Consider the following 25,629-nt stretch of genomic DNA (forward strand, 5'->3'; position numbering starts at 1 on the left):
TGGTTTTGGGGGTGACTAGAGAGATATACCTGCTGGAGCGCGTGCTACAGGTAGGTGCTGCTATGGTGACCAGCGAGCTGAGATAAGGGGGGACTTTACCTAGCAGGGTCTTGTAGATGACCTGGAACCAGTGGGTTTGGCGACGAGTATGAAGCGAGGGCCAGCCAACGAGAGTGTACAGGTCGCAGTGGTGGGTAGTATATGGGGCTTTGGTGACAAAACGGATGGCACTGTGATAGACTGCATCCAATTTATTGAGTAGGGTTTTGGAGGCTATTTTGTAAATGACATCACCGAAGTCGAGGATTGGTAGGATGGTCAGTTTTACAAGGGTATGTTTGGCAGCATGAGTAAAGGATGCTTTGTTGCGGAATAGGAAGCCAATTCTAGATTTGACTTTGGATTGGAGATGTTTGATGTGGGTCTGGAAGGAGAGTTTACAGTCTAACCAGACACCTAGGTATTTGTAGTTGTCCACATATTCTAAGTCAGAGCCGTCCAAAGTAGTGATGTTGGACAGGCGGGCAGGAGCAGGCAGCGATCGGTTGAAGAGCATGCATTTGGTTTTACTTGTATTTAAGAGCAGTTGGAGGCCACGGAAGGAGAGTTGTATGGCATTGAAGCTCGCCTGGAGGGTTGTTAACACAGTGTCAAGAGAAGGGCCAGAAGTATACAGAATAGTGTCGTCTGCGTAGAGGTGGATCAGAGAATCACCAGCAGCAAGAGCGACATCATTGATGTAAACAGAGAAGAGAGTCGGTCCAAGAATTGAACCCTGTGGCACCCCCATAGAGACTGCCAGAGGCCCGGACAACAGACCCTCCGATTTGACACACTGAACTCGATCAGAGAAGTAGTTGGTGAACCAGGCGAGGCAATCATTAGAGAAACCAAGGCTGTCGAGTCTGCCAATGAGGATGTGGTGATTGACAGAGTCAAAAGCCTTGGCCAGGTCAATGAATACGGCTGCACAGTATTGTTTCCTATCGATGGCGGTTACGATATCGTTTATGACCTTGAGCGTGGCTGAGGTGCACCCATGACCAGCTCTGAAACCAGATTGCATAGCGGAGAAGGTGTGGTGTGATTCGAAATGGTCGGTAATCTGTTTGTTAACTTGGCTTTCGAAGACCTTAGAAAGGCAGGGTAGGATAGATATAGGTCTGTAGCAGTTAGGGTCAAGGGTGTCCCCCCCTTTGAAGAGGGGGATAACCGCAGCTGCTTTCCAATCTTTGGGGATCTCAGACGACACGAAAGAGAGGTTGAAGAGGCTAGTAATAGGGGTGGCAACAATTTCAGCAGATAGTTTTAGAAAGAAAGGGTCCAGATTATCTAGCCCGGCTGATTTGTAAGGGTCCAGATTTTGCAGCTCATTAAGAACATCAGCTGACTGTATTTGGGAGAAAGAGAAATGGGGAAAGCTTGGGCGAGTAGCAGAGGGGAGGGCAGTGCTGTTGTCCGGGGTAGGGGTAGCCAGGTGGAAAGCATGGCCAGCCGTAGAAAAATGCTTATTGAAATTCTCAATTATAGTGGATTTGTCGGTGGTGACAGTGTTTCCTATCTTCAGAGCGGTTGGAAGCTGGGAGGAGGTGTTCTTATTCTCCATGGACTTTACGGTGTCCCAGAACTTTTTTGAATTTGTGTTGCAGGAAGCAAATTTCTGCTTGAAAAAGCTAGCCTTGGCTGTTCTAACTGCCTGTGTATATTGGTTTCTGGCTTCCCTGAAAAGTTGCATATCACGGGGGCTGTTCGATGCTAATGCAGAACGCCATAGGATGTTTTTCTGTTGGTTAAGGGCAGTCAGGTCAGGAGAGAACCAAGGGCTATATCTGTTCCTGGTTCTAAATTTCTTGAATGGGGCATGCTTATTCAAGATGGTGAGGAAGGCATTTTTAAAAAATGACCAGGCATCCTCTACTGACGGGATGAGATCAATATCCTTCCAGGATACCCCGGCCAGGTCGATTAGAAAGGCCTGCTCGCTGAAGTGTTTCAGGGAGCGTTTGACAGTGATGAGTGGAGGTCGTTTGACCGCTGACCCATTACGGATGCAGGCAATGAGGCAGTGATCGCTGAGATCTTGGTTGAAAACAGCAGAGGTGTATTTGGAGGGCAAGTTTGTTAGGATGATATCTATGAGGGTACCCGTGTTTACGGAATTGGGGTGGTACCTGGTAGGTTCATTGATAATTTGTGTGAGATTGAGGGCATCAAGCTTAGATTGTAGGGTGGCTGGGGTGTTGAGCATGTTCAAATTTAGGTCGCCTAGCAGCACGAGCTCTGAAGATAGATGGGGGGCAATCAGTTCACATATAGTGTCCAGAGCACAGCTGGGGGCAGAGGGTGGTCTATAGCAGGCGGCAACGGTGAGAGACTTGTTTTTAGAGAGGTGGATTTTTAAAAGTAGAAGTTCAAATTGTTTGGGAACAGACCTGGATAGTATAACAGAACTCTGCAGGCAGTCTTTGCAGTAGATTGCAACACCGCCCCCTTTGGCCGTTCTATCTTGTCTGAAAATCTTGTAATTGGGGATGAAAATGTCTGAATTTTTGGTGGTCTTTCTAAGCCAGGATTCAGACACGGCTAAAACATCCGGGTTGGTAGAGTGTGCTAAAGCAATGTATGTTATGTAATACTATTACACTAACCTCTATCACTATAACTTGCTGGGTTGAGGTTCCACTCCCCTCATCAACAGTGATTGGTCATCTTTCCATGTATTGTGTCCCGCTGGCTTCACAAATCTCCTGTAGCCTCCAGTGAGGTGTCCTTCACCTGAGAGAGTGATTGGGGGAAAATAGGCGGTTAAGTTAGGTACTGTCAATGCTCAACGCTATATTGTACACTATTGGCAGTTTTGACACTGACTAGAATTGGCAAGGATGTAAAGCAGGGGTGGCAAACCGGCCAATCCGCCCATGGGTGGTTTCAGTAATAAAATAAATGTACAAACTCAATATACTTTACAATTACTAAAACAAAAAAACTGTGGAGAAATGATAATGGTCCCACATTCATAGTTTCATAACTGTGTCCAGCTTGTTAATAATCAAGTCTAATGACTTCCGGCGCCGACAGACATGAACGCCTCGCATTCCTAGGAAACTATGCAGTATTTTGTTTTTTAATGTGTTATTTCTTACATTGTTACCCCAGGTAATCTTAGGTTATATTACATACAGTCGGGAGGAACTATTGGATATAAGAGCAACGTCAACTCACCAACATTACGACCAGGAATACGACTTTCCCGAAGTGGATCCTCTGTTTGGCCTACCACCCAGGACAATGGATCGGATCCCAGCCGGCGACCCAAAACAACGGCGCCGTAGAAGGGGCAGACGGAGCGGTCTTCTGGTCAGGCTCCGTAGACGGGCACATCGCGCACCGCTCCCGAGCATACTACTCGCCAATGTCCAGTCTCTTGACAACAAGGTAGACGAAATCCGAGCAAGGGTAGCATTCCAGAGAGACATCCGAGACTGTAACGTTCTTTGTTTCACGGAAACATGGCTCACTCGAGACACGCTATCTGAGTTGGTACAGCCACCTGGTTTCTTCACGCATCGCGCCGACAGAAACAACCATCTCTCTGGTAAGAAGGGCGGGGGTGTATGCCGTATGATTAACGAGACGTGGTGTGATCATAACAACATACAGGAACTCAAGTCCTTTTGTTCACCTCACTTAGAATTCCTCACAATCAAATGCCGACCACATTATCTACCAAGAGAATTCTCTTCGATCATAATCACAGTCGTGTATATTCCCCCCCAAGCAGACACATCGACGGCCCTGAAAGAACTTCATTGGACTCTATGTAAACTGGAAACCACATATCCCGAGGCTGCATTTATTGTAGCCGGGGATTTTAACAAGGCTAATCTGAAAACAAGGCTCCCCAAATTCTATCTGCATATCGATTGTACTACCAGGGCTGGCAAAACCCTAGACCACTGTTATTCTAACTTCCGCAACGCATATAAGGCCCTCCCTTCGGAAAAGCTGACCACGACTCCATTTTGTTGCTCCCTGCCTATAGACAGAAAATAAAACAGGAAGCTCCCGGGCTCAGGTCTGTTCAACGCTGGTCCGACCAATCGGATTCCACACTTCTTCGATCACGTGGACTGGGATATGTTCCGCATTGTGGCGAACAATAACATTGATGAATACGCTGATTCGGTGTGCGAGTTTATTAACAAGTGCATCGGTGATGTTGTACCCACAGCGTCTATTAAAACATTCCCCAACCAGAAACCGTGGATTGATGGCAGCATTCGCACAAAACTGAACGCGCGAACCACTGCTTTTAATCAGGGCAAGGGACCGGAAACATGACCGAATACAAACAGTGTAGCTATTCCCTCCGCAAGGCAATCAAACAAGCTAAGCGTCAGTATAAAGACAAAGTAGAGTCGCAATTCGCCGGCTCAGACACGAGAGGTATGTGGCAGGGTCTACAGCCAATCATGGACTACAAAAGGAAAACCAGCCTCGTCGCGAATCACAATGCCTTGCTCCCAGACAGATTAAACAACTTTTTTGCTCGCTTTGAGGACAATACAGTGCCACTGACACGGCCCGCTACCAAAACCTGCGGGCTCTCCTTCACTGTAGCCGAGGTGAGTAAAACATTTAAACGTGTTAACCCTCGCAAGGCTGCAGGCCCAGACGGCATTCCCAGCCGTGTCCTCAGAGCATGCGCAGACCAGCTGGCTGGTGTGTTTACGGACATATTCAATCAATCCTTATCCCAGTCTGCTGTTCCCACATGCTTCAAGAGGGCCACCATTGTTCCTGTTCCCAAGAAAGCTAAGGTAACTGAGCTAAACGACTACCGCCCCGTAGCACTCACTTCCGTCATCATGAAGTGCTTTGAGAGACTAGTCAAGGACCATATCACCTCCACCCTACCGGACACCCTAGACCCACTCCAATTTGCTTACCGACCCAATAGGTCCACAGACGACGCAATCGCAACCACACTGCACACTGCCCTAACCCATCTGGACAAGAGGAATACCTATGTGAGAATGCTGTTCATCGATTACAGCTCAGCATTTAACACCATAGTACCCTCCAAACTCGTCATCAAGCTCGAGACCCTGGGTCTCGACCCCGCCCTGTGCAACTGGGTCCTGGACTTCCTGACGGGCCGCCCCCAGGTGGTGAGGGTAGGTAACAACATCTCCACCCCGCTGATCCTCAACACTGGGGCCCCACAAGGGTGCGTTCTGAGCCCTCTCCTGTACTCCCTGTTCACCCACGACTGCGTGGCCATGCACGCCTCCAACTCAATCATCAAGTTTGCGGATGACACTACAGTGGTAGGCTTGATTACCAACAACGACGAGACGGCCTACAGGGAGGAGGTGAGGGCCCTCGGAGTGTGGTGTCAGGAAAATAACCTCACACTCAACGTCAACAAAACAAAGGAGATGATTGTGGACTTCAGGAAACAGCAGAGGGAGCACCCCCCTATCCACATCGACGGGTCAGTAGTGGAGAAGGTGGAAAGTTTTAAGTTCCTCGGTGTACACATCACGGACAAACTGAATTGGTCCACCCACACAGACAGCGTTGTGAAGAAGGCGCAGCAGCGCCTCTTCAACCTCAGGAGGCTGAAGAAATTCGGCTTGTCACCAAAAGCACTCACAAACTTCTACAGATGCACAATCGAGAGCATCCTGTCGGGCTGTATCACCGCCTGGTACGGCAACTGCTCCGCCCACAACCGTAAGGCTCTCCAGAGGGTAGTGAGGTCTGCAGAACGCATCACCGGGGGCAAACTACCTGCCCTCCAGGACACCTACACCACCCGATGTCACAGGAAGGCCATAAAGATCATCAAGGACAACAACCACCCAAGCCACTGCCTGTTCACCCCGCTATCATCCAGAAGGCGAGGTCAGTACAGGTGCATCAAAGCAGGGACCGAGAGACTGAAAAACAGCTTCTATCTCAAGGCCATCAGACTGTTAAACAGCCACCACTAACATTTAGCGGCCGCTGCCAACATACTGACTCAACTCCAGCCACTTTAAAAATGGGAATTGATGGAAATTATGTAAAAATGTACCACTAGCCACTTTAAACAATGCCACTTAATATAATGTTTACATACCCTACAGTACTCATCTCATATGTATATACCGTACTCTATACCATCTACTGCATCTTGCCTATGCCGTTCTGTACCATCACTCATTCATATATCTTTATGTACATATTCTTTATCCCTTTACACTTGTGTGTATAAGGTAGTAGTTGTGGAATTGTTAGGTTAGATTACTTGTTGTTATTACTGCATTGTCGGAACTAGAAGCACAAGCATTTCGCTACACTCGCATTAACATCTGCTAACCATGTGTATGTGACTAATAAAATTTGATTTGATTTGATTTGATTTGGCCCTCGGACTGTGGTGTCAGGAAAATAACCTCACACTCAACGTCAACAAAACAAAGGAGATGATCGTGGACTTCAGGAAACAGCAGAGGGAGCAGCCCCTTATCTACATTGACGGGACAGTAGTGGAGAGGGTGGAGAGTTTCAAGTTCCTCGGCGTACACATCACGGACAAACTGAAATGGTCCACCCACACAGACAGCGTGTTGAAGAAGGTGCAGCAACGCCTCTTCAACCTCAGGAGGCTGAAGAAATTTGGGTTGTCACCAAAACACTCACAAACTTTTACAGATGCACAATCGAGAGCATCCTGTCGGGCTGTATCGCCGCCTGGTACGGCAGCTGCTCTGCCCATAACCAGAAGGCTCTCCAGAGGGTAGTGAGGTCTGCACAACGCATCACCAGGTGCAAACTACCTGCCCTCCAGGACACCTACACCACCCGATGTCACAGGAAGGCCAAAAAGATCATCAAGGACAACAACCATCCGAGCCACTGCCTGTTCACCCCGCTATCATGGTCAGTACATGTGCATCAAAGCGGGGACCGAGAGACTGAAAAACAGCTATCTCAAGGCCATCAGACTGTTAAACAGCCATCACTAACATTGAGTGGCTGCTGCCAACATACTGACTCAACTCCAGCCACTTTAATAATGGAAAAATTGATGTAATCAACTTATCACTAGCCACTTTATATATAATGTGTACATACCCTACATTACTCATCTCATATGTATATACTGTACGCTATACCATCTACTGCATCTTGCCATCTTGATGTATTGTATCACTAGCCACTTTAAAACAATGCCACTTCATATAATGTTTTCATACCCTACATTACTCATCTCATATGTATATACTGTACTCTGTACCTCCTACTGCATCTTGCCTATGCTGTTCGGCCATCACTCATTTATATATTTTTATGTACATATTCGTATTCATTCCTTTACACTTGTGTGTATAAGGTAGTTGTTGTGGAATTGTTAGGTTATATTACTTGTTAGATATTACTGCATGGTCGGAACTAGAAGCACAAGCATTTCGCTACACTTGCATAAACATCTGCTAACCATGTGTATGTGACAAATACATTTGATTTGATTTAATCACCGAAATGAAAGATAGTCAGGTTGCATCCAAAAACGATGGATAGAGGACTATTTTTTGTTAATTTTGACAGCAAGGAAATATTTTTTTTAATTCAGTGCGGCCCTCCAGACCTCTTTGAGCACTTCACAACAACTTCTTGATACTGTTTATATATCTTTCCCCCCCGTTTTTTAAACACCAAATACAAACATACACATACGAACAACAACTTACAGACAGACGCACACAAACAAAGACTACATCTCCTCTGCCCAGACCCGCATGCTCACACCACCCCCATTTGCCATGTTTCATTTAGTAAATAATAGGAAATGCAATAAATCAGACTCAGCTAAATGTTCATCTTGCCATTCCCCTGCATCGGACGTGGATCTTGGCACTACAGGGATGACTCGTGAGGACGCGCTCTTGCATTATCCTCTGCGCGCTCCCGAGCCAACTTCAGTTCCAGTAGCTGTAGTTTTCTCCGAAATGCCCTTTTTTCTTTCTGACTTTGATTTATTTCTAAACGTAACATTACATAGTCTTCCTCTACGAGTTTACAGATTTCTGCTACGGTCAACATCCATACAGTTAGCAGCTAGCGTTAACTAGATAATGTCAACAAAGTCATGACTACAACGCGAATTAAAGACTACCGGGGGTAAGTATGTGATACTGTGCTGTTAAATTAGTTATATTTTGAGTTCCAGGGTGTGAATAAAGGGTGGGTATAATTTGTGGAACGTTCCAACAGGAATCCGTTCCAAAAACTCCGTAAATATCAAGGTTGCCAACAAACAACGCATACAGTCGTATAACAGTAGAATGACATACCGGGTTGGGAGTGAGCTCTGTAATTACGTTTTTAACTCGGAAAAAATGTCTCTCTTCGTTCTGGTAGCCTCCGCCATTTCTCGTTCGTTGGTTTAGTTATTATTTCCGGTGTTCCTGCATTCCCCGGTGAACTCTGTTGCGCCTCAATTGGGGAATCGCTGTGGTTGAAATGTAACTAATGACCGCAAGCCCCAGTATTTTATTAGCTAGGTGGCTTGTACACAATTGTTACCGATGATACTGTATATACCTACTCGTAGTACAGAAATATGCATTGTATTTTGCCAAGTTCTTTCGGTGTTAATCCTGTTTCCCAGACATAGCAGGTAAACTGTGTCTGTGTTGTGTTGTTGAGTTCATCTTGCCTAGTTAAATAAAGATTAAATTAATTAGAACATTTCAAATATATACTTTGACCTATTTCAGGTAACCCCAGGATGCTTGATTCACTACAGCTGCTTTTGAAGAACTTTCCAGTCGTTTTTGCTTTACATTGCGACTTTTGAACGTCTGTTTATTGGACATATATATTAGTGTCTAATAAAAAAGAGCAACGTATGTAAAGCATCCTATCTGTTTTAAGGTTATAGTGTGTGTGTATATGCGTGTGTAGTGTAGGTCCTCTTGATGTCCACTAGGTGTCAGCACGGCTTCAATAATGTCACACCAGGTTCACAACATGTTTTTATGTGTAACAAATCTAATTGTCACATGCGCCGAATACTACATATGTAGACCTTATAGTGAAATGCTGACTTACAAGCCCTTAACACATATTTTTCTAAAAAGGAAATTGTTGGTTAATTAAGAAATAAAAGTTACAAATAAATAAAGAGCAGCAGTAAAATAAAAATAGCGAGGCTATATACATGGGGTACCGGTACAGAGTCAATGTGTCGGGGCCCCGGTTAGTCGAGGTAATTGAGGTGTTCCTTTCAAGTCCAGTGGTGTAAATTACTTAACAAAAATGTATTTAAAGTACTCCACTACATTCCGTTTATATCTGTGTTTTTTTGTATCTGTACTTTTACTCTTTCTGTTTCTTTACAACTTTTGATTTTACTTCACTACATTTCTAAAGAAAATATTTATTTTTTTACTCCGTACAGTTTCCCTGGCACCCAAAAGTACTTGTTTCATTTCGAATGCTAAGCCGGACAGGAAAATGGTCCAAATCACACACTTATCAAGAGAACATCCCTGGTCATTCCTACTGCATCTGATCTAGCGGACTTACTAAACACATGATTTGTTTGTAAATTATGTCTGAATGTTGGAATGTTCCCATGGCTATTACTTAAATAAACAAACAAGAAAGTTGTGCTGTCTGGTTTTTAATAATATGGAAGGTCAAATAATTTATACTTTTATCACTGATACTTTACCACCAAAGGACATTCTACACAAGGTGTCACTTCATTTCTTGCTATTTGATGGGAACTACCCTCTACCCCCCTACACACCTCAAGTTAGCTCTTTCATGCCCACAAAAGGCAACATCAAAAATGTCTGTCTAAAAATTGCTCTCCCTGGATTTGACCTCTCAAGCTCTGGTTTGGAGAGCAAACACCATAACCACTACTCTACCAGACAGACAGAGAATACATGTTAAGGGCTACTTCAAAATGTACACATCAAAGACAACATTTCAGAGGTTGGAGAATGGCGTGGGGGCTTGTACTTCTTGGGTCCACCAACCGTTCCTCAATCTTCTTCTGATGACTACAAGCATAGATTATGAATCTTCAAAACCTACACTATAGGATGGATGTGTTTAGGAATGGGGGACGAAATTCGAAAAGGGACGTGTTTCCAATTACCAGCAAATAAACCCTAGAAATGTTATTCCAAAATCTTAATATTGGAACTTTGTCCATAAATTTGCATACTACTGTCTATAAGCTATCATAACATGTGGGTTTTGTCTTGGGGACAAGGTATCGGAACGCCTTTGAATGGTCTACAAAGCATGCCCCCAGGTAAAAGTTGGCTTTTGCAGACAAGGATTATATTGTTACTCCACGACATAATATGTTATCACAACTCTATTAAAGGACATTCTACACAAGGTGTCACTTCATTTCTTGCTATTTGATGGGAACTACCCTCTACCCCCCTACACACCTCAAGTTAGCTCTTTCATGCCCACAAAAGGCAACATCAAAAATGGCTGTCTAAAAATTGCTCTCCCTGGATTTGACCTCTCAAGCTCTGGTTTGGGGAGCAAACACCATAACCACTACTCTACCAGACAGACAGAGAATACATGTTAAGGGCTACTTCAAAATGTACACATCAAAGACAACATTTCAGAGGTTGGAGAATGGCGTGGGGGCTTGTACTTCTTGGGTCCACCAACCGTTCCTCAATCTTCTTCTGATGACTACAAGCATAGATTATGAATCTTCAAAACCTACACTATAGGATGGATGTGTTTAGGAATGGGGGACGAAATTCGAAAGGGACGTGTTTCCAATTACCAGCAAATAAACCCTAGAAATGTTATTCCAAAATCTTAATATTGGAACTTTGTCCATAAATTTGCATACTACTGTCTATAAGCTATCATAACATGTGGGTTTTGTCTTGGGGACAAGGTATCGGAACGCCTTTGAATGGTCTACAAAGCATGCCCCCAGGTAAAAGTTGGCTTTTGCAGACAAGGATTATATTGTTACTCCACGACATAATATGTTATCACAACTCTATTAAAGGACATTCTACACAAGGTGTCACTTCATTTCTTGCTATTTGATGGGAACTACCCTCTACCCCCCTACACACCTCAAGTTAGCTCTTTCATGCCCACAAAAGGCAACATCAAAAATGGCTGTCTAAAAATTGCTCTCCCTGGATTTGACCTCTCAAGCTCTGGTTTGGGGAGCAAACACCATAACCACTACTCTACCAGACAGACAGAGAATACATGTTAAGGGCTACTTCAAAATGTACACATCAAAGACAACATTTCAGAGGTTGGAGAATGGCGTGGGGGCTTGTACTTCTTGGGTCCACCAACCGTTCCTCAATCTTCTTCTGATGACTACAAGCATAGATTATGAATCTTCAAAACCTACACTATAGGATGGATGTGTTTAGGAATGGGGGACGAAATTCGAAAGGGACGTGTTTCCAATTACCAGCAAATAAACCCTAGAAATGTTATTCCAAAATCTTAATATTGGAACTTTGTCCATAAATTTGCATACTACTGTCTATAAGCTATCATAACATGTGGGTTTTGTCTTGGGGACAAGGTATCGGAACGCCTTTGAATGGTCTACAAAGCATGCCCCCAGGTAAAAGTTGGCTTTTGCAGACAAGGATTATATTGTTACTCCACGACATAATATGTTATCACAACTCTATTAAAGGACATTCTACACAAGGTGTCACTTCATTTCTTGCTATTTGATGGGAACTACCCTCTACCCCCCTACACACCTCAAGTTAGCTCTTTCATGCCCACAAAAGGCAACATCAAAAATGTCTGTCTAAAAATTGCTCTCCCTGGATTTGACCTCTCAAGCTCTGGTTTGGGGAGCAAACACCATAACCACTACTCTACCAGACAGACAGAGAATACATGTTAAGGGCTACTTCAAAATGTACACATCAAAGACAACATTTCAGAGGTTGGAGAATGGCGTGGGGGCTTGTACTTCTTGGGTCCACCAACCGTTCCTCAATCTTCTTCTGATGACTACAAGCATAGATTATGAATCTTCAAAACCTACACTATAGGATGGATGTGTTTAGGAATGGGGGACGAAATTCGAAAAGGGACGTGTTTCCAATTACCAGCAAATAAACCCTAGAAATGTTATTCCAAAATCTTAATATTGGAACTTTGTCCATAAATTTGCATACTACTGTCTATAAGCTATCATAACATGTGGGTTTTGTCTTGGGGACAAGGTATCGGAACGCCTTTGAATGGTCTACAAAGCATGCCCCCAGGTAAAAGTTGGCTTTTGCAGACAAGGATTATATTGTTACTCCACGACATAATATGTTATCACAACTCTATTAAAGGACATTCTACACAAGGTGTCACTTCATTTCTTGCTATTTGATGGGAACTACCCTCTACCCCCCTACACACCTCAAGTTAGCTCTTTCATGCCCACAAAAGGCAACATCAAAAATGGCTGTCTAAAAATTGCTCTCCCTGGATTTGACCTCTCAAGCTCTGGTTTGGGGAGCAAACACCATAACCACTACTCTACCAGACAGACAGAGAATACATGTTAAGGGCTACTTCAAAATGTACACATCAAAGACAACATTTCAGAGGTTGGAGAATGGCGTGGGGGCTTGTACTTCTAGGGTCCACCAACCGTTCCTCAATCTTCTTCTGATGACTACAAGCATAGATTATGAATCTTCAAAACCTACACTATAGGATGGATGTGTTTAGGAATGGGGGACGAAATTCGAAAGGGACGTGTTTCCAATTACCAGCAAATAAACCCTAGAAATGTTATTCCAAAATCTTAATATTGGAACTTTGTCCATAAATTTGCATACTACTGTCTATAAGCTATCATAACATGTGGGTTTTGTCTTGGGGACAAGGTATCGGAACGCCTTTGAATGGTCTACAAAGCATGCCCCCAGGTAAAAGTTGGCTTTTGCAGACAAGGATTATATTGTTACTCCACGACATAATATGTTATCACAACTCTATTAAAGGACATTCTACACAAGGTGTCACTTCATTTCTTGCTATTTGATGGGAACTACCCTCTACCCCCCTACACACCTCAAGTTAGCTCTTTCATGCCCACAAAAGGCAACATCAAAAATGGCTGTCTAAAAATTGCTCTCCCTGGATTTGACCTCTCAAGCTCTGGTTTGGGGAGCAAACACCATAACCACTACTCTACCAGACAGACAGAGAATACATGTTAAGGGCTACTTCAAAATGTACACATCAAAGACAACATTTCAGAGGTTGGAGAATGGCGTGGGGGCTTGTACTTCTTGGGTCCACCAACCGTTCCTCAATCTTCTTCTGATGACTACAAGCATAGATTATGAATCTTCAAAACCTACACTATAGGATGGATGTGTTTAGGAATGGGGGACGAAATTCGAAAGGGACGTGTTTCCAATTACCAGCAAATAAACCCTAGAAATGTTATTCCAAAATCTTAATATTGGAACTTTGTCCATAAATTTGCATACTACTGTCTATAAGCTATCATAACATGTGGGTTTTGTCTTGGGGACAAGGTATCGGAACGCCTTTGAATGGTCTACAAAGCATGCCCCCAGGTAAAAGTTGGCTTTTGCAGACAAGGATTATATTGTTACTCCACGACATAATATGTTATCACAACTCTATTAAAGGACATTCTACACAAGGTGTCACTTCATTTCTTGCTATTTGATGGGAACTACCCTCTACCCCCCTACACACCTCAAGTTAGCTCTTTCATGCCCACAAAAGGCAACATCAAAAATGGCTGTCTAAAAATTGCTCTCCCTGGATTTGACCTCTCAAGCTCTGGTTTGGGGAGCAAACACCATAACCACTACTCTACCAGACAGACAGAGAATACATGTTAAGGGCTACTTCAAAATGTACACATCAAAGACAACATTTCAGAGGTTGGAGAATGGCGTGGGGGCTTGTACTTCTTGGGTCCACCAACCGTTCCTCAATCTTCTTCTGATGACTACAAGCATAGATTATGAATCTTCAAAACCTACACTATAGGATGGATGTGTTTAGGAATGGGGGACGAAATTCGAAAGGGACGTGTTTCCAATTACCAGCAAATAAACCCTAGAAATGTTATTCCAAAATCTTAATATTGGAACTTTGTCCATAAATTTGCATACTACTGTCTATAAGCTATCATAACATGTGGGTTTTGTCTTGGGGACAAGGTATCGGAACGCCTTTGAATGGTCTACAAAGCATGCCCCCAGGTAAAAGTTGGCTTTTGCAGACAAGGATTATATTGTTACTCCACGACATAATATGTTATCACAACTCTATTAAAGGACATTCTACACAAGGTGTCACTTCATTTCTTGCTATTTGATGGGAACTACCCTCTACCCCCCTACACACCTCAAGTTAGCTCTTTCATGCCCACAAAAGGCAACATCAAAAATGGCTGTCTAAAAATTGCTCTCCCTGGATTTGACCTCTCAAGCTCTGGTTTGGGGAGCAAACACCATAACCACTACTCTACCAGACAGACAGAGAATACATGTTAAGGGCTACTTCAAAATGTACACATCAAAGACAACATTTCAGAGGTTGGAGAATGGCGTGGGGGCTTGTACTTCTTGGGTCCACCAACCGTTCCTCAATCTTCTTCTGATGACTACAAGCATAGATTATGAATCTTCAAAACCTACACTATAGGATGGATGTGTTTAGGAATGGGGGACGAAATTCGAAAGGGACGTGTTTCCAATTACCAGCAAATAAACCCTAGAAATGTTATTCCAAAATCTTAATATTGGAACTTTGTCCATAAATTTGCATACTACTGTCTATAAGCTATCATAACATGTGGGTTTTGTCTTGGGGACAAGGTATCGGAACGCCTTTGAATGGTCTACAAAGCATGCCCCCAGGTAAAAGTTGGCTTTTGCAGACAAGGATTATATTGTTACTCCACGACATAATATGTTATCACAACTCTATTAAAGGACATTCTACACAAGGTGTCACTTCATTTCTTGCTATTTGATGGGAACTACCCTCTACCCCCCTACACACCTCAAGTTAGCTCTTTCATGCCCACAAAAGGCAACATCAAAAATGGCTGTCTAAAAATTGCTCTCCCTGGATTTGACCTCTCAAGCTCTGGTTTGGGGAGCAAACACCATAACCACTACTCTACCAGACAGACAGAGAATACATGTTAAGGGCTACTTCAAAATGTACACATCAAAGACAACATTTCAGAGGTTGGAGAATGGCGTGGGGGCTTGTACTTCTTGGGTCCACCAACCGTTCCTCAATCTTCTTCTGATGACTACAAGCATAGATTATGAATCTTCAAAACCTACACTATAGGATGGATGTGTTTAGGAATGGGGGACGAAATTCGAAAGGGACGTGTTTCCAATTACCAGCAAATAAACCCTAGAAATGTTATTCCAAAATCTTAATATTGGAACTTTGTCCATAAATTTGCATACTACTGTCTATAAGCTATCATAACATGTGGGTTTTGTCTTGGGGACAAGGTATCGGAACGCCTTTGAATGGTCTACAAAGCATGCCCCCAGGTAAAAGTTGGCTTTTGCAGACAAGGATTATATTGTTACTCCACGACATAATATGTTATCACAACTCTATTAAAGGACATTCTACACAAGGTGTCACTTCATTTCTTGCTATTTGATGGGAACTACCCTCTACCCCCCTACACACCTCAAGTTAGCTCTTTCATGCCCACAAAAGGCAACATCAAAAATGGCTGTCTAAAAATTGCTCTCCCTGGATTTGACCTCTCAAGCTCTGGTTTGGGGAGCAAACACCATAACCACTACTCTACCAGACAGACAGAGAATACATGTTAAGGGCTACTTCAAAATGTACACATCAAAGACAACATTTCAGAGGTTGGAGAATGGCGTGGGGGCTTGTACTTCTTGGGTCCACCAACCGTTCCTCAATCTTCTTCTGATGACTACAAGCATAGATTATGAATCTTCAAAACCTACACTATAGGATGGATGTGTTTAGGAATGGGGGACGAAATTCGAAAGGGACGTGTTTCCAATTACCAGCAAATAAACCCTAGAAATGTTATTCCAAAATCTTAATATTGGAACTTTGTCCATAAATTTGCATACTACTGTCTATAAGCTATCATAACATGTGGGTTTTGTCTTGGGGACAAGGTATCGGAACGCCTTTGAATGGTCTACAAAGCATGCCCCCAGGTAAAAGTTGGCTTTTGCAGACAAGGATTATATTGTTACTCCACGACATAATATGTTATCACAACTCTATTAAAGGACATTCTACACAAGGTGTCACTTCATTTCTTGCTATTTGATGGGAACTACCCTCTACCCCCCTACACACCTCAAGTTAGCTCTTTCATGCCCACAAAAGGCAACATCAAAAATGGCTGTCTAAAAATTGCTCTCCCTGGATTTGACCTCTCAAGCTCTGGTTTGGGGAGCAAACACCATAACCACTACTCTACCAGACAGACAGAGAATACATGTTAAGGGCTACTTCAAAATGTACACATCAAAGACAACATTTCAGAGGTTGGAGAATGGCGTGGGGGCTTGTACTTCTTGGGTCCACCAACCGTTCCTCAATCTTCTTCTGATGACTACAAGCATAGATTATGAATCTTCAAAACCTACACTATAGGATGGATGTGTTTAGGAATGGGGGACGAAATTCGAAAGGGACGTGTTTCCAATTACCAGCAAATAAACCCTAGAAATGTTATTCCAAAATCTTAATATTGGAACTTTGTCCATAAATTTGCATACTACTGTCTATAAGCTATCATAACATGTGGGTTTTGTCTTGGGGACAAGGTATCGGAACGCCTTTGAATGGTCTACAAAGCATGCCCCCAGGTAAAAGTTGGCTTTTGCAGACAAGGATTATATTGTTACTCCACGACATAATATGTTATCACAACTCTATTAAAGGACATTCTACACAAGGTGTCACTTCATTTCTTGCTATTTGATGGGAACTACCCTCTACCCCCCTACACACCTCAAGTTAGCTCTTTCATGCCCACAAAAGGCAACATCAAAAATGGCTGTCTAAAAATTGCTCTCCCTGGATTTGACCTCTCAAGCTCTGGTTTGGGGAGCAAACACCATAACCACTACTCTACCAGACAGACAGAGAATACATGTTAAGGGCTACTTCAAAATGTACACATCAAAGACAACATTTCAGAGGTTGGAGAATGGCGTGGGGGCTTGTACTTCTTGGGTCCACCAACCGTTCCTCAATCTTCTTCTGATGACTACAAGCATAGATTATGAATCTTCAAAACCTACACTATAGGATGGATGTGTTTAGGAATGGGGGACGAAATTCGAAAGGGACGTGTTTCCAATTACCAGCAAATAAACCCTAGAAATGTTATTCCAAAATCTTAATATTGGAACTTTGTCCATAAATTTGCATACTACTGTCTATAAGCTATCATAACATGTGGGTTTTGTCTTGGGGACAAGGTATCGGAACGCCTTTGAATGGTCTACAAAGCATGCCCCCAGGTAAAAGTTGGCTTTTGCAGACAAGGATTATATTGTTACTCCACGACATAATATGTTATCACAACTCTATTAAAGGACATTCTACACAAGGTGTCACTTCATTTCTTGCTATTTGATGGGAACTACCCTCTACCCCCCTACACACCTCAAGTTAGCTCTTTCATGCCCACAAAAGGCAACATCAAAAATGGCTGTCTAAAAATTGCTCTCCCTGGATTTGACCTCTCAAGCTCTGGTTTGGGGAGCAAACACCATAACCACTACTCTACCAGACAGACAGAGAATACATGTTAAGGGCTACTTCAAAATGTACACATCAAAGACAACATTTCAGAGGTTGGAGAATGGCGTGGGGGCTTGTACTTCTTGGGTCCACCAACCGTTCCTCAATCTTCTTCTGATGACTACAAGCATAGATTATGAATCTTCAAAACCTACACTATAGGATGGATGTGTTTAGGAATGGGGGACGAAATTCGAAAGGGACGTGTTTCCAATTACCAGCAAATAAACCCTAGAAATGTTATTCCAAAATCTTAATATTGGAACTTTGTCCATAAATTTGCATACTACTGTCTATAAGCTATCATAACATGTGGGTTTTGTCTTGGGGACAAGGTATCGGAACGCCTTTGAATGGTCTACAAAGCATGCCCCCAGGTAAAAGTTGGCTTTTGCAGACAAGGATTATATTGTTACTCCACGACATAATATGTTATCACAACTCTATTAAAGGACATTCTACACAAGGTGTCACTTCATTTCTTGCTATTTGATGGGAACTACCCTCTACCCCCCTACACACCTCAAGTTAGCTCTTTCATGCCCACAAAAGGCAACATCAAAAATGGCTGTCTAAAAATTGCTCTCCCTGGATTTGACCTCTCAAGCTCTGGTTTGGGGAGCAAACACCATAACCACTACTCTACCAGACAGACAGAGAATACATGTTAAGGGCTACTTCAAAATGTACACATCAAAGACAACATTTCAGAGGTTGGAGAATGGCGTGGGGGCTTGTACTTCTTGGGTCCACCAACCGTTCCTCAATCTTCTTCTGATGACTACAAGCATAGATTATGAATCTTCAAAACCTACACTATAGGATGGATGTGTTTAGGAATGGGGGACGAAATTCGAAAGGGACGTGTTTCCAATTACCAGCAAATAAACCCTAGAAATGTTATTCCAAAATCTTAATATTGGAACTTTGTCCATAAATTTGCATACTACTGTCTATAAGCTATCATAACATGTGGGTTTTGTCTTGGGGACAAGGTATCGGAACGCCTTTGAATGGTCTACAAAGCATGCCCCCAGGTAAAAGTTGGCTTTTGCAGACAAGGATTATATTGTTACTCCACGACATAATATGTTATCACAACTCTATTAAAGGACATTCTACACAAGGTGTCACTTCATTTCTTGCTATTTGATGGGAACTACCCTCTACCCCCCTACACACCTCAAGTTAGCTCTTTCATGCCCACAAAAGGCAACATCAAAAATGGCTGTCTAAAAATTGCTCTCCCTGGATTTGACCTCTCAAGCTCTGGTTTGGGGAGCAAACACCATAACCACTACTCTACCAGACAGACAGAGAATACATGTTAAGGGCTACTTCAAAATGTACACATCAAAGACAACATTTCAGAGGTTGGAGAATGGCGTGGGGGCTTGTACTTCTTGGGTCCACCAACCGTTCCTCAATCTTCTTCTGATGACTACAAGCATAGATTATGAATCTTCAAAACCTACACTATAGGATGGATGTGTTTAGGAATGGGGGACGAAATTCGAAAGGGACGTGTTTCCAATTACCAGCAAATAAACCCTAGAAATGTTATTCCAAAATCTTAATATTGGAACTTTGTCCATAAATTTGCATACTACTGTCTATAAGCTATCATAACATGTGGGTTTTGTCTTGGGGACAAGGTATCGGAACGCCTTTGAATGGTCTACAAAGCATGCCCCCAGGTAAAAGTTGGCTTTTGCAGACAAGGATTATATTGTTACTCCACGACATAATATGTTATCACAACTCTATTAAAGGACATTCTACACAAGGTGTCACTTCATTTCTTGCTATTTGATGGGAACTACCCTCTACCCCCCTACACACCTCAAGTTAGCTCTTTCATGCCCACAAAAGGCAACATCAAAAATGGCTGTCTAAAAATTGCTCTCCCTGGATTTGACCTCTCAAGCTCTGGTTTGGGGAGCAAACACCATAACCACTACTCTACCAGACAGACAGAGAATACATGTTAAGGGCTACTTCAAAATGTACACATCAAAGACAACATTTCAGAGGTTGGAGAATGGCGTGGGGGCTTGTACTTCTTGGGTCCACCAACCGTTCCTCAATCTTCTTCTGATGACTACAAGCATAGATTATGAATCTTCAAAACCTACACTATAGGATGGATGTGTTTAGGAATGGGGGACGAAATTCGAAAGGGACGTGTTTCCAATTACCAGCAAATAAACCCTAGAAATGTTATTCCAAAATCTTAATATTGGAACTTTGTCCATAAATTTGCATACTACTGTCTATAAGCTATCATAACATGTGGGTTTTGTCTTGGGGACAAGGTATCGGAACGCCTTTGAATGGTCTACAAAGCATGCCCCCAGGTAAAAGTTGGCTTTTGCAGACAAGGATTATATTGTTACTCCACGACATAATATGTTATCACAACTCTATTAAAGGACATTCTACACAAGGTGTCACTTCATTTCTTGCTATTTGATGGGAACTACCCTCTACCCCCCTACACACCTCAAGTTAGCTCTTTCATGCCCACAAAAGGCAACATCAAAAATGGCTGTCTAAAAATTGCTCTCCCTGGATTTGACCTCTCAAGCTCTGGTTTGGGGAGCAAACACCATAACCACTACTCTACCAGACAGACAGAGAATACATGTTAAGGGCTACTTCAAAATGTACACATCAAAGACAACATTTCAGAGGTTGGAGAATGGCGTGGGGGCTTGTACTTCTTGGGTCCACCAACCGTTCCTCAATCTTCTTCTGATGACTACAAGCATAGATTATGAATCTTCAAAACCTACACTATAGGATGGATGTGTTTAGGAATGGGGGACGAAATTCGAAAGGGACGTGTTTCCAATTACCAGCAAATAAACCCTAGAAATGTTATTCCAAAATCTTAATATTGGAACTTTGTCCATAAATTTGCATACTACTGTCTATAAGCTATCATAACATGTGGGTTTTGTCTTGGGGACAAGGTATCGGAACGCCTTTGAATGGTCTACAAAGCATGCCCCCAGGTAAAAGTTGGCTTTTGCAGACAAGGATTATATTGTTACTCCACGACATAATATGTTATCACAACTCTATTAAAGGACATTCTACACAAGGTGTCACTTCATTTCTTGCTATTTGATGGGAACTACCCTCTACCCCCCTACACACCTCAAGTTAGCTCTTTCATGCCCACAAAAGGCAACATCAAAAATGGCTGTCTAAAAATTGCTCTCCCTGGATTTGACCTCTCAAGCTCTGGTTTGGGGAGCAAACACCATAACCACTACTCTACCAGACAGACAGAGAATACATGTTAAGGGCTACTTCAAAATGTACACATCAAAGACAACATTTCAGAGGTTGGAGAATGGCGTGGGGGCTTGTACTTCTTGGGTCCACCAACCGTTCCTCAATCTTCTTCTGATGACTACAAGCATAGATTATGAATCTTCAAAACCTACACTATAGGATGGATGTGTTTAGGAATGGGGGACGAAATTCGAAAGGGACGTGTTTCCAATTACCAGCAAATAAACCCTAGAAATGTTATTCCAAAATCTTAATATTGGAACTTTGTCCATAAATTTGCATACTACTGTCTATAAGCTATCATAACATGTGGGTTTTGTCTTGGGGACAAGGTATCGGAACGCCTTTGAATGGTCTACAAAGCATGCCCCCAGGTAAAAGTTGGCTTTTGCAGACAAGGATTATATTGTTACTCCACGACATAATATGTTATCACAACTCTATTAAAGGACATTCTACACAAGGTGTCACTTCATTTCTTGCTATTTGATGGGAACTACCCTCTACCCCCCTACACACCTCAAGTTAGCTCTTTCATGCCCACAAAAGGCAACATCAAAAATGGCTGTCTAAAAATTGCTCTCCCTGGATTTGACCTCTCAAGCTCTGGTTTGGGGAGCAAACACCATAACCACTACTCTACCAGACAGACAGAGAATACATGTTAAGGGCTACTTCAAAATGTACACATCAAAGACAACATTTCAGAGGTTGGAGAATGGCGTGGGGGCTTGTACTTCTTGGGTCCACCAACCGTTCCTCAATCTTCTTCTGATGACTACAAGCATAGATTATGAATCTTCAAAACCTACACTATAGGATGGATGTGTTTAGGAATGGGGGACGAAATTCGAAAGGGACGTGTTTCCAATTACCAGCAAATAAACCCTAGAAATGTTATTCCAAAATCTTAATATTGGAACTTTGTCCATAAATTTGCATACTACTGTCTATAAGCTATCATAACATGTGGGTTTTGTCTTGGGGACAAGGTATCGGAACGCCTTTGAATGGTCTACAAAGCATGCCCCCAGGTAAAAGTTGGCTTTTGCAGACAAGGATTATATTGTTACTCCACGACATAATATGTTATCACAACTCTATTAAAGGACATTCTACACAAGGTGTCACTTCATTTCTTGCTATTTGATGGGAACTACCCTCTACCCCCCTACACACCTCAAGTTAGCTCTTTCATGCCCACAAAAGGCAACATCAAAAATGGCTGTCTAAAAATTGCTCTCCCTGGATTTGACCCCTCAAGCTCTGGTTTGGGGAGCAAACACCATAACCACTACTCTACCAGACAGACAGAGAATACATGTTAAGGGCTACTTCAAAATGTACACATCAAAGACAACATTTCAGAGGTTGGAGAATGGCGTGGGGGCTTGTACTTCTTGGGTCCACCAACCGTTCCTCAATCTTCTTCTGATGACTACAAGCATAGATTATGAATCTTCAAAACCTACACTATAGGATGGATGTGTTTAGGAATGGGGGACGAAATTCGAAAGGGACGTGTTTCCAATTACCAGCAAATAAACCCTAGAAATGTTATTCCAAAATCTTAATATTGGAACTTTGTCCATAAATTTGCATACTACTGTCTATAAGCTATCATAACATGTGGGTTTTGTCTTGGGGACAAGGTATCGGAACGCCTTTGAATGGTCTACAAAGCATGCCCCCAGGTAAAAGTTGGCTTTTGCAGACAAGGATTATATTGTTACTCCACGACATAATATGTTATCACAACTCTATTAAAGGACATTCTACACAAGGTGTCACTTCATTTCTTGCTATTTGATGGGAACTACCCTCTACCCCCCTACACACCTCAAGTTAGCTCTTTCATGCCCACAAAAGGCAACATCAAAAATGGCTGTCTAAAAATTGCTCTCCCTGGATTTGACCTCTCAAGCTCTGGTTTGGGGAGCAAACACCATAACCACTACTCTACCAGACAGACAGAGAATACATGTTAAGGGCTACTTCAAAATGTACACATCAAAGACAACATTTCAGAGGTTGGAGAATGGCGTGGGGGCTTGTACTTCTTGGGTCCACCAACCGTTCCTCAATCTTCTTCTGATGACTACAAGCATAGATTATGAATCTTCAAAACCTACACTATAGGATGGATGTGTTTAGGAATGGGGGACGAAATTCGAAAGGGACGTGTTTCCAATTACCAGCAAATAAACCCTAGAAATGTTATTCCAAAATCTTAATATTGGAACTTTGTCCATAAATTTGCATACTACTGTCTATAAGCTATCATAACATGTGGGTTTTGTCTTGGGGACAAGGTATCGGAACGCCTTTGAATGGTCTACAAAGCATGCCCCCAGGTAAAAGTTGGCTTTTGCAGACAAGGATTATATTGTTACTCCACGACATAATATGTTATCACAACTCTATTAAAGGACATTCTACACAAGGTGTCACTTCATTTCTTGCTATTTGATGGGAACTACCCTCTACCCCCCTACACACCTCAAGTTAGCTCTTTCATGCCCACAAAAGGCAACATCAAAAATGGCTGTCTAAAAATTGCTCTCCCTGGATTTGACCTCTCAAGCTCTGGTTTGGGGAGCAAACACCATAACCACTACTCTACCAGACAGACAGAGAATACATGTTAAGGGCTACTTCAAAATGTACACATCAAAGACAACATTTCAGAGGTTGGAGAATGGCGTGGGGGCTTGTACTTCTTGGGTCCACCAACCGTTCCTCAATCTTCTTCTGATGACTACAAGCATAGATTATGAATCTTCAAAACCTACACTATAGGATGGATGTGTTTAGGAATGGGGGACGAAATTCGAAAGGGACGTGTTTCCAATTACCAGCAAATAAACCCTAGAAATGTTATTCCAAAATCTTAATATTGGAACTTTGTCCATAAATTTGCATACTACTGTCTATAAGCTATCATAACATGTGGGTTTTGTCTTGGGGACAAGGTATCGGAACGCCTTTGAATGGTCTACAAAGCATGCCCCCAGGTAAAAGTTGGCTTTTGCAGACAAGGATTATATTGTTACTCCACGACATAATATGTTATCACAACTCTATTAAAGGACATTCTACACAAGGTGTCACTTCATTTCTTGCTATTTGATGGGAACTACCCTCTACCCCCCTACACACCTCAAGTTAGCTCTTTCATGCCCACAAAAGGCAACATCAAAAATGGCTGTCTAAAAATTGCTCTCCCTGGATTTGACCTCTCAAGCTCTGGTTTGGGGAGCAAACACCATAACCACTACTCTACCAGACAGACAGAGAATACATGTTAAGGGCTACTTCAAAATGTACACATCAAAGACAACATTTCAGAGGTTGGAGAATGGCGTGGGGGCTTGTACTTCTTGGGTCCACCAACCGTTCCTCAATCTTCTTCTGATGACTACAAGCATAGATTATGAATCTTCAAAACCTACACTATAGGATGGATGTGTTTAGGAATGGGGGACGAAATTCGAAAGGGACGTGTTTCCAATTACCAGCAAATAAACCCTAGAAATGTTATTCCAAAATCTTAATATTGGAACTTTGTCCATAAATTTGCATACTACTGTCTATAAGCTATCATAACATGTGGGTTTTGTCTTGGGGACAAGGTATCGGAACGCCTTTGAATGGTCTACAAAGCATGCCCCCAGGTAAAAGTTGGCTTTTGCAGACAAGGATTATATTGTTACTCCACGACATAATATGTTATCACAACTCTATTAAAGGACATTCTACACAAGGTGTCACTTCATTTCTTGCTATTTGATGGGAACTACCCTCTACCCCCCTACACACCTCAAGTTAGCTCTTTCATGCCCACAAAAGGCAACATCAAAAATGGCTGTCTAAAAATTTCTCTCCCTGGATTTGACCTCTCAAGCTCTGGTTTGGGGAGCAAACACCATAACCACTACTCTACCAGACAGACAGAGAATACATGTTAAGGGCTACTTCAAAATGTACACATCAAAGACAACATTTCAGAGGTTGGAGAATGGCGTGGGGGCTTGTACTTCTTGGGTCCACCAACCGTTCCTCAATCTTCTTCTGATGACTACAAGCATAGATTATGAATCTTCAAAACCTACACTATAGGATGGATGTGTTTAGGAATGGGGGACGAAATTCGAAAGGGACGTGTTTCCAATTACCAGCAAATAAACCCTAGAAATGTTATTCCAAAATCTTAATATTGGAACTTTGTCCATAAATTTGCATACTACTGTCTATAAGCTATCATAACATGTGGGTTTTGTCTTGGGGACAAGGTATCGGAACGCCTTTGAATGGTCTACAAAGCATGCCCCCAGGTAAAAGTTGGCTTTTGCAGACAAGGATTATATTGTTACTCCACGACATAATATGTTATCACAACTCTATTAAAGGACATTCTACACAAGGTGTCACTTCATTTCTTGCTATTTGATGGGAACT

General features: G+C 42.5%; 1 protein-coding gene and 2 long non-coding RNA genes across 5 annotated transcripts in view; 2 read left to right on the top strand and 1 right to left on the bottom strand.

The window, feature by feature from the left end:
• Nucleotides 1-8,620, bottom strand: part of LOC139566809 (uncharacterized) — a 19,411-nt gene extending 10,791 nt beyond the window's left edge. The window contains exons 1-2 of one of the 3 annotated variants that reach the window (XR_011673150.1): nucleotides 8,346-8,620; nucleotides 2,649-2,775 (exon numbers count right to left, since the gene is read on the bottom strand). This is a non-coding gene — a long non-coding RNA (uncharacterized lncRNA). Of the gene's footprint in view, nucleotides 1-2,648; nucleotides 2,776-3,222; nucleotides 4,977-8,345 lie in introns of those variants that run through there. The other 2 variants (XR_011673151.1, XR_011673149.1) reach the window with 2 other exon arrangements.
• Nucleotides 1-25,629, top strand: part of LOC139566744 (uncharacterized) — a 324,355-nt gene that overhangs the window by 73,547 nt on the left and 225,179 nt on the right. The window lies entirely within an intron of this gene.
• On the top strand, nucleotides 8,637-9,665 carry LOC139566815 (uncharacterized). Its single transcript, XR_011673157.1, has 2 exons — nucleotides 8,637-8,900; nucleotides 9,455-9,665. It is a non-coding gene; the product is annotated as an uncharacterized lncRNA (long non-coding RNA).

Source organism: Salvelinus alpinus, chromosome 39, assembly GCF_045679555.1.
Source record: "Salvelinus alpinus chromosome 39, SLU_Salpinus.1, whole genome shotgun sequence".
Classification (NCBI taxonomy): Eukaryota; Metazoa; Chordata; class Actinopteri; order Salmoniformes; family Salmonidae; genus Salvelinus; species Salvelinus alpinus.